Consider the following 11178-nt stretch of genomic DNA (forward strand, 5'->3'; position numbering starts at 1 on the left):
CAGAAAGGCCTTAGAACAAGATATCTAGGTGAGCATGATAAACGAAGGATATGCAGTATTGAGTTAAGGCAAAACGTCAAAGACCTAATCAGTTTGCCTACTGATTTTAGGATCTGTTGAACCTGGGCAGTTTACAAGTAAGCACAACATAGTTTCCAGTTTTTATAAGATTTTAATTACCTACAGGCCTGCCTAGGTGGAGATACCCTATAAACATGTTGTCTAAAATGTAATCAGGATCAATTTAAAACAAATAGTTTTGAACTTATTTAATCCTATAGGCATGCTGGTCTAGGTGCTGAACATTATAGAGCTGGTTTACATACATTTAATCCTAGAACATGATATCTAGGTGTTGTGATTGCTTTTAAACAGGATAATTACTGATTTATGCGATGTAGATATGGTTTTAAAGCGAATGCAATAACAGTCCTAAAGCAGGATCTCTAATGCACATAACGAATGGACGCTTTTGCTAAGCAGGAATATAGCACTAATTTAATAACAGAATTTCAAGGTGATCACGATTATGCAGAAGCAGAATTTGGTAGCAAATGAGGTGATGAGCCTATAACATATTTTCTAGTATGTCAAACAATCCTAAAGCATGGTTTCTAAAGCAAGTAAACATAATAAACCTAAGGCTTGATTCCTAATGCATGTAAGCATAGTAAACCTAAAGGCATGATTTCCACCCAATTTCCCTCACAAAAATCATATAAGAACCCCCCCCCCCCCCCCACTAATTTACCCAATATCTGTTTACAAGGATTATTATTACAAACCATAAATGAATTACGTAATGAATAAAAGCTATACTATAGGGAGTCTGAAATAGGCCCAAAGTGAACCTGGAAATACCAGGCCTTCAAACAGACCCAGATGCCATAGTCTCATGATGTCCAATAAGGGTATCCTGGTGCGTCAAAGTTCCCAAGGGCCTTAAGGACCCCGGGCAATGCTCACACCAAGATCCTTTTAAATAGAAGAGTAGTTATGTGTTGTGTGGAAGGGCCAAGCCCAGTGTGCCATAGTTCGGAGGAATCTCATGGATTTCTAGGCAGTACGCACACTGGAGGGGCAGAACTTAAGTAATCTAAGAGTAGAAGTGAGAGTGCTTGACATAGTAGTGACAATTTAAGGAAAATACTTTAGGAGTAAAACAATTCAGGGGTCCAAGAGTGAAAACAGTTCAAAGGTAGAAATAATTAAGGAGTAAAACAGTTCAGGAGTGAAAACAACAGTTGGAAATATTCTGAAAATAGCAACATAGTCACAAAGCAAGAATTCACATTGCCTAGATTTAGCAGAAGGAGTTTAGCCTTGAACTCAATCAACAATAGACAAGATCAATTAGTTCAGCAAAGGTTTCTTATGGTCTTGGTCCATTAATTGATACTAGGTGAACATACAGTCTTGTATCAATCATAAGGTAGCATGTTGGGATCATACAATCACACATAAAAGCAAGCAAGTTGAGGGAATAGAGACCATGACTTAATCAGGGGTTCATCAGGGATGAATATATATAACAGGACAACAGTCATAGATCTAATGACATATGGGAAGACACATAGACATATTGTAAGCAAAAAAAAACACATAGGTCTAGCAAATAGAATAGGCATGTTGATGAAAAAGAACCTACTGATTCATGAAAGTAATCATGCTAAAAACAAACACATAGGTCTAGTTCAAAACAAGCATGATGATAACAAAGAAGATATTGATCCAATGACATGAAAGTAGACATGTAGAGGACGCACAAGTCTTAGTTAATAGAAACAGACATGTGGACATATTGAAGACAGGAAAACCACATAGGTCTTTATTAAAATAGGCATGCTGAAAACAAAGAACATACTAATTCAATGACATGAAAGTAGGCATATTGAGAACAAGAAGCATACTGATTTAGTAACATGCGAGTGATCATGTTGAGCAGTAAGTACATAAACTAAATCATACATATGTCTGAATAATAGTAAAGTGAGGCATACCAGTTAGGAATTTGAAGTAGGAGAGTGAAGTAAATAGGATCCAATATCTAGCCTTGGCTTTCAGCGTGCTAGACAGTGCGATAGACAAATAGTAATAGAGAGCAAGAGCTTTTACATGTGTTTTTCCTTAGGTCTCTGTGTGTGTGTGTTTAAAACAGAGTGATGTATTTATAGGAGTCGAGTAGTGTAAAGTAAATAAGGCAAGGTAGTTTAACATTGCAAATAAATCAAGGGAAGCAATTAACCAATCAATTAGGCTTGACAGGGCAGAAAATCAGGGAGTTATATCCAAAGATAACTCGGATTGAGTTTCAAATAAGGCAAGTGGTGATTCTGACAGCCAATTAAGGTTGGAACACCATAAATCAAGCAATTAATCACATAAATAAGGTAACACAAGTAATTAGAGACCAATCTCGGGTCAAACAGCCCCTTAATAGGCAAGAGACGTCAATTAAGAGTCTCCGAATTAAGGAAAGCAGACAAAAATACAGTAAATCATCTCAGCAAAAATGAAACCCTAGACAGTTGGGTCAATTATATAATTATTCAAGAAATAACGGGCAAAATGTTGGAGCGGACAATGAAGTAATCAAACAATTAAGACTGGAACACAATTATGAAAGAAAGATTAATCAAACACATAGGAAATTTCAGAAAAATCCTTTGCAAAAACAAACGAGGCGAAAACCTAATTCTGGGAAACTTTAGGATCGATTAACAGTAGGAAAATCATAGAGACTTTAAAGAAAAACTGTTATAGAAACTCGAAATCACTTCAGATATACAGAGATTTGACCAACAAATAACAAGGAAGCAAAAACCCTAATGTAACAAGGTGCTAAAATCGATTAACACTAAAAGAAACAAGTAATATTTAAAGGAAAATTACTAATAAACTCAGAATCACTCCAGATCTACAAAGATCTAGACAGATTCATGTTTAAAAAGATTAGGGTTTTGAGGAAAAGAAGTGGGGTAAAGAGAATCTGGTTTTGAACCAAAGATTCGAACCATATAACTCAAGATAATAACACTCACAAACGGAGATGACCGTAGGCAAACTCTTAAAGAGTTTTGAACAAGATCTGGATTAGATCTCTTTTACGAAACAAGAAAATAAAACAACTAGAAGAGGTAAGAGGCCAGTAGAAGCCTGAAACAACCATGGAATCCCATGGAATAGGTAGGAATCAAAGGGATTAGGGGTAGGTTTAGGTGGCGGCACTTAGGGTTAGGGTTGGGCCTCAGAGAGAGCCGGAGAAGAGGGGATTCAAGGGCGGCTGGTGTGGGAAAATGATTAGGGTTAGGGGGTCGTTTAGAATAAAAAAAAGGAAAGAGTGAATAGAAGCCGTTGATCTCAGAGATCAACGGCCGAGACTAGACGTGGTTTGGGTCGGGTAGAGGTCTTTAGGTTTGGGCTAGGTAGATTTGGGCCTGTTCTTAATTGAATTGGATTGGGGGGGTCCAATTTTGGTATAAAATTTGGGCTATTAAATACCCATTTTTTAATAAAAGTAATTTTAAAAATAGCTAATTAAAAGATAAAAAATAATTTTTATGCATGCAGGTGATTTAAAATAATTACTTAATATTGTTAATATATAAAAAGTCATTTTTTACATAGATAATGTGGCTATGCATATATGTGGGCTATTATCGCAAAATACACAATTATAGTTTTAAAAATGCAAAATGTAACTGAAAAAATGCAATTGAAATATTGGAACACTTATATGAGCATGAATAATGAATTTGGATGGTTAAATCGTCATAAAGTAATATGAAGGATAATTTTGAGTATTTATATAATAAAAAATACAGAAATAAATGGATTTAAGGACTTTAAAAAAAATATAAAACAATTTGTATATGTTTGTAAATGCATGTACTATATTTTGAAAGTGTATGCATATTTTAAAAGTATATGACAGAAAAATTGGGTATCAACACATGGGTTGCCCTAATCTTCAACTAATGATAGCCAGACCTCAAATCAATCTTCGAAAACACTTTGGCACCCTGAAGCTGATCAAATAAGTCATCAATCCTCGGCAACGGATACTTGTTCTTGATAGTGACTTTGTTCAACTGCCGATAGTCTATGCACATCCCTATCGATCCATCTTTCTCCTTCACGAACAACACAGGCACACCCCAGGGCGAGACACTAGGTCTAATAAAGCCCTTATCAAGAAAGTCTTGGAATTGCTCTTTCAACTCTGGCGGGGCCATACGGTATGGCGAAATGGAAATGGGCTGAGTGCCCGGAGCCAAAATAATACAGTATCTCTGTCGGCTGGCATCCCTGGCAGATCTGCAGGAAACACCTCTGGAAACTTACATACAACTGGTACCTAATCCATGGAAGGGACCTCCGCACTGGAATCGCGAATATAATCCAAATAAGCTAGACACCCCTTCTCGATCATACATCGAGCCTTCACATAAGAGATAACGCTGCTGGTAGAATGGCCAGTAGTTCCCCTCCACTCTAATCAAGGCAACCCCAGCATGCCTAAGGTCAACGTCTTGGCGTGACAATCCAATATAGCATGATAAGGCGACAACCAATTCATACCCAAGATGACATCAAAATCTACCATATCAAGAAGTAGGAGATCTATGCTAGTCTCAAGACTCCAGTAGTAACCAGACACGATCGATAAACATGATTTACAATAATAGAATCTCCCACATGTGTGGACACATACACATGAGCGCTCAAAGAATCACGAGGCACAACTAGATATGAAGTAAAATAGGATGATACATAGAAATAATTAGAGCTCGGATCAAATAGAATTGAAGCATATCTATGGCAAACTGGAACAATACATGTGATAACAGCGTCTGATGACTCAGCCTCAAGCCTGGCTGGGAAAGCATAAATTCGGGGCTGGGCCCTACCACTCTAAATTACGTCTCTGGGACGGGCTCTAGCTGGCTGGCCTCCACCTCTAGCGGCCTGACCTTCACCTCTGGCTGCCTAACCTCTGCCCCTAGCTGGCTGAGCGGGTAGTGGAGCAACTGGTGCCGGAATCATGGCACGAGAACTCTGTTGTGGCATGACACCCAATAATCTCGGACACGACCTCCTGATATGCCTAATACCACCACACTCAAAATACCCATCACGCAGTTGTGGCTGCTGAAACTGAGGCTGACCCAAACGGACCGGATTACCACGATGATAACTCTGAATCGGAGGCGCACTGATAGGAGCTGATAGGGAACCGTAGGATAGCTGCCCAGAATAAGGCACATAAGTACCACGACACCCTGAAGCATTGTGAGATGCCTAAAGCGCTGACTGAAATGGCCTAGGAGGATGACCTCTACCAAAAGTACCCCTTCCTACAGATGAGGCACCACTGAAACCACCAAAATGACGAGGCCTCTTATCCGACACCTGCGCCCTCTCTTGAGCACGAACCATCTTGATCCGCCTAGCAATGTTTGCAGTCATCTGAAAGCAAATATAACTTCCGGTCTCCTTGGCAGTCTGTAGCCTGTTAGTGTAAGTGAGTCCATCAATAAATATCCTCACTCTCTCCCTCTCAATAGGAAGCAATATAATGCCATGACGAGCTAGATCCACAAAACGGGTCTCGTACTGAGTAGCAGTCATACTACCCGACTGAAGGCGCTCAAACTCCCTGCGGTACTCCTCTCTCGGGGTGACAGGGAGGAACTTCTCTAGAAATAGCTGTGAGAATTCATCCCAAGTAAGTGCAGGCGAGCTGATCTGGTCAGCATATAATCTCTCCACCACCTCTTGGTAGAACCCTCACCTGAAACACAGCAAAATTGACCCCATTGGTCTCAACTATACCCATGTTCCACAGCACCTCATGACAGCGGTCAAGATAAGCATGTGGGTCCTCAGAAGGTGCTGATCTGGTCAGCATATAATCTCTCCACCACCTCTTGGTAGAACCCTCACCTGAAACACAGCAAAATTGACCCCATTGGTCTCAACTATACCCATGTTCCACAGCACCTCATGACAGCGGTCAAGATAAGCATGTGGGTCCTCAGAAGGTGCACCACTTAAGTGAACTGGAAAGATCTTAGTAAACTTGTCCAGTCTTAATATAGCCTCAGAGGACATGGCGGGCCTATCACCGGCCTGTGCCGGAACAACCAGCTGAACTACCCCGGGCTATTGGAGTCTGATACTAGGGAGCCATCTGCTCCAGAGTGTGAGTAGCGGGAGTCTGTGCTCCTCTTCCAGCCTGAGAGACGGCTGGTGCCACCGGGAATGTACCGGCCTGGGCCACACTCTACATAAGGCCCACCAAACAGACTAGAGCATCCTGAAGCACTAGGGTCGCGATGAACTCCTCTAGGACCTGAAGCTAGTCCAACAAGTGCAGTCTCAGCTGGAACCTCCTCATCCAAATCCACCTGAGGCTCCACTACTGGTGCTGCTACTCGAGTTCTAGGCTGAGTTCTGCCTCGGCCTCGACCTCAGCCCCTAGTATGAGCTGCCACTGGGGGCTCCCGCTGCTGTCCGGCTGTAGATACAGTACGTGTTCACGCCATCTGCTAGAGAATAAGAATAGAAGAGTTCAATCATCAATGATGGAATAAAATCGCACGATAGAGAAGAATAGAAGTAAAATTGTTCCTAAACTCCATAGCCTCTGGAAGATAAGTGCAAACGTCTCCGAACCGATCCTCCAGACTCCACTAAGCCTGCTCGCGACTCGTGAGACCTAAGTAACCTAGTGCTCTGATACCAACTTGTCACGATCCGAAATTTCTACCTTCGGGACCGTGATGGCGCCTAAAATTTCATTTGCTAGGCATGCCAGCATAAAAGTAATTCTTATGCCATTTTTAAACAATTCAAGTAATTAAAGCCAATAAAACTGAAATAAAACTGGAAAAATGTTCAAAAAAGTATAACAACCAAAATATCTAAGTACAACCCTGGATATGGAGTCATAAGTGCACGAGCTACTAGAAGTTCTACAAATAGAGTGTGAAATAAATACAACTATTTCGAATGAAATGAATAGTAAAAGAGGAAAAATGAAGGGGACTCCAAGGTCTGCGGATGTCAGCAGATCTACCTCAAGTCTCCAAATGTGATAATCCGAGCTGATGCACCTCACGTACAACTGGGACCAGTACCAAAATCTGCACAAGAATTACAGAGTGTGGTATGAGTACAACCGACCCCATGTACTCTGTAAGTGCCAAGCCTAACCTCGACGAAGTAGTGACGATGCTAAGGCAATCACTTATAATAACCTGTGCGCAGTAATAAATAATGACAGGAAAGAAAATGCGAAAACGAATTAAAGCAGTTAACACATGAAAGTAACTTAATCTCCGAAGGAAAACGAGTAAGTGTCAGAAATACAAATCCCTCGAGTCTCGTATAAAAGTACCGAAGCCAACACAACACAATAAGGAATAGAAACACATAGACTATTGCGGCGGGTAACCCGATCCCTCCGTACAATACAATTCTCCCTTATTCCACCATAATAATAATCAACAATAATAAATAAATAAATAATGCGGCGCGCAACCCGATACCACCATATAATCAGAATCAATGTCATAACTCACCCTTATTTTACCATATTGATCCACCCTTATTTCATATGTTACGGCGCGCAACCTGATCCCACTATATCAATATAAATTCATCATTATCTCGCCATAACAATCCATCCTTATTTCACATGTTGCGCTGACAACCCAATCCCACTGTACAGTATGAATAAATCAATAAGTGCAACTAAAACAACTTAAATCACAAGAGTTCTCTACAATTAATGGATATGAAGCAGAACCAGAAAGGAAATCTCGTCACAAAGTAAGAATTCACTAACATGAATGCTAAACAACAAGACATTTCAAATAAAAGACAACTAAGGGTACAAGTAAGTCATTTAAGGCAAGTAGCAGTAAATCATGGAAGCATGGGAGAATCTAACATTTTTAACACGAGAATAATAAGTGACAAGTAGCAAAGCATTTGAAGCACGTAACAGTTAAGGCATGAGATGAAACAATTAATGAAATGCTGAAAAACAGGTAACAAGTACTTTCGCGGCGTATATATACTCGTCGCCTCGCATATCCGCCGCAACACATGAGTTTCACATAGAACATAGCTCAAGGGTTCCTAATTCCCTTAAATTAAGGTTAAACCCAACACTTACCTTACTCCGCAATAAACTCAGAGCTCTACCGGGACCTTTCCTCTAGAATCCGCCTCCAAACTAATCATATCTAACCAAAAACGACTCGATAACATCAATTAGTGCTAGGGGAATCAATAACAATACATAAAGTTAGGTTTTCTTATATTTTTCCCAAAAAGTAAAAAAAAGTCAATCCCTGGCCCGCTTCACCAAAACCCGAGATTCGGACCATAACCCGTTAATCCATTCACCCCCGAGCCTGATTATGAAATTAGTTTCAAAATCCGACCCCAATTTGAGGTGTAAATCCCGAATTTGCAAACCCCCCCCCCCCCCCAATTCTTCCCAAATTTCTAGTTTTCTACCATGAAAGAAAAAGATAAGGCTAAAAATTAACGGGTGATGTTAGAAATGGAAGAAAATGAGTTACAGTATGCTAACCTATGAAAGGATGATGAATTTTCTCCTCCAAATCGCCTCTAGGCTGAGCTCTAATGGAAAGATGGTGAAAATGGGTAAAATCCTGTCTTTTAGAAGTTTAAATGACTGGGCATCAGGTGTTCATCGCGATCACGAGAAATCTGACGCGTTCGCGAAGGCACTGCTCGATTAGCTTACGTGATCACGAATTGCTCTACGTGTTCGAGTAGGCTTAGCCCAACTCACCCCCGCGTTCACGAGCATGGGCTCGCGTTTGCGTAGAGTAAATCTATCTCCCAGCCCCCGCCTCTCTAGTTCTATGCGTTCGTGTTGGTTAGGTCGCGTTCGCAAAGGGCAGTCCTCCCACTGCTCCGCGTTCACGACCAAAACCTCACGTTCGCACTGAGTAAAATCATCCCCAGTCCAAACTAGCATTCGCCATTGCGGGACTTACTTTGTGATCGCGAATTAGGAAGTACTAGAAACCAGCAGAAGTTAAGAAAACCAAAATTTCTAAATTCAAAAAAAAAATCCGTAGCCTATCCGAAACTCACCCTCGAGGATCCAAACCAAATATGCACACAAGTCCAAAAATATTATACGAACTTGCTCGCGCGATCAAAACACCAAAATAATACCTAGAGCTATGAATCGTACACCAAAACAAATGAAAATTTCAATAAAACTTAAGAACTTTCATTTTAACAACCGGCCGTACGAATCACGTCAACGGAACTCCGTTTTGCACCAAATTTTACAGACAAGTCATGAATACTGAAATAGACTTATACTAGGTTCCGTAACCGAAATCCGAACCCAGTGGCAATAAAGTCAAACTACGATCAAATTTATGAATTCTTTAAGCTTTTTAAACCTATAATTTTCAACAAATTGCAATAAATCAATTTAGGGACTTCCGGATTCGATTCCGGGCATACGCCCAAGTTCTAAATCATGATACGGACCCACCGAGACTGTCAAAATACGTATCCAGATCCGTTTGCTCAAAATGTAGACCGAAGCCAACTCAAATGAGTTTTAAGACACGATTTCACATTTTAATCAACTTTTTACATAAAAACCTTCTGGAAGAAGACACGGACTGCGCACGCAAATGGAGGAAGGATAAATGGAGCTATTTAAGTATTTGAAATATAGAATTAAGGGTTAAAACTCTAGATGACATGTCGGATCATCACATTTATCGAATAAAATATTTTGTTCTGTATTTTTCTTTATTGTATTATTTAATTTTTAATATTATTACATTGTTAATATAAATTTTTGTTAGCATATTACTTTATTTAATATTTTTATCCGCTAATCTCTTTTAAATTGCAATTGGTACTTGTCATGTCAATTTACCTTTATTTTAGGTGAGAATAGCATGGGCCCTAAATGGTTAGGATATTAGAGATACTTTCTTTAACATGAGCAACGAAAATACTTTCTTCTCTCTTCTCTAGAGGTATGCATTCGATTTATCGATTCGATTTTGACCCTTATCGATAACTACTTATCGATTATCGATTTGTACATACGCTTATCGTTATCGTTTCAATAAGGTTTCGATTTTTTCTATTTCGATTTATCGATTTTGGGGGCTTATCGATTCGGTTATCGATTACACCAATAAGAAAATTTGCGGGATTCCACGAAAAGTATATCGCTATAAACGCGCCTAACTAATATGGACAAAAAGAAGCTAAAATAAGATGAACACCATTTATAATATAAAAATTATGTCAACAAGCACATGCAACAAAACTAAAGTAAGGGATCAAATGTATGCCACCAACACTCCAACGGTATAAAAAAAATAAAATAAAACAAAACACATCATCACGGCTAATTCTGTTTTCCATTAATTTGAACTTCATTCCCTTGATCTTTAAATATGATCATTCCTTAAATGTGGTAGAGGAAATAATAGGGTGAGGGACTTAGGGTAAAGGAAAGGGTATAGATTAGGGAAAATAATATTGTATAGCCGCTTTCAAAATAGTAGCGGAATATATATACATTCTGTAAGTTATATTAATCTACACAAATAGGTAATTACTCATTTAACAAGTGTCTACAGTCTAGGGGTGTGCATTCGATTTATCGATTCGATTTTGACCTTATCGATAATTACTTATCGATTATCGATTTGTACATATGCTTATCGTTATCGTTTCAATAAGGTTTCGATTTTTTCGATTTCGATTTCGATAATAAATAATCGATTCGATTTATCGATAAACCGATTCGAATGCACACCCCTACTCTTCTCCATAGATTTCACGGATACTTTTGGATTAATGTTAATAATATAACAAGTACCCCCCCCCCCCCAACACACACACAAAAAAAAAACTAAAAGCATAAAAATTAGTAAAAGAGTACAAAGTCCAAAATTGATAAGATATCTGTATAAAAAAGAGTTCAACTCCAATGACTAAACAAATTACAAGAAACCAAATGATATTCATTTCAATACATTTAGCTTATCCCAACTTTAAGCATTCTCCTGTGTTTGCTCTGGAAGCAGCAAAGTTCCTCCTTTGTTTGCCATTGAAGTAGCTGAGACAGATAAATTAGGAACTTCT

The sequence above is a fragment of the Nicotiana attenuata genome, chromosome 7 (assembly GCF_001879085.1).
Source record: "Nicotiana attenuata strain UT chromosome 7, NIATTr2, whole genome shotgun sequence".
Lineage (NCBI taxonomy): Eukaryota > Viridiplantae > Streptophyta > Magnoliopsida > Solanales > Solanaceae > Nicotiana > Nicotiana attenuata.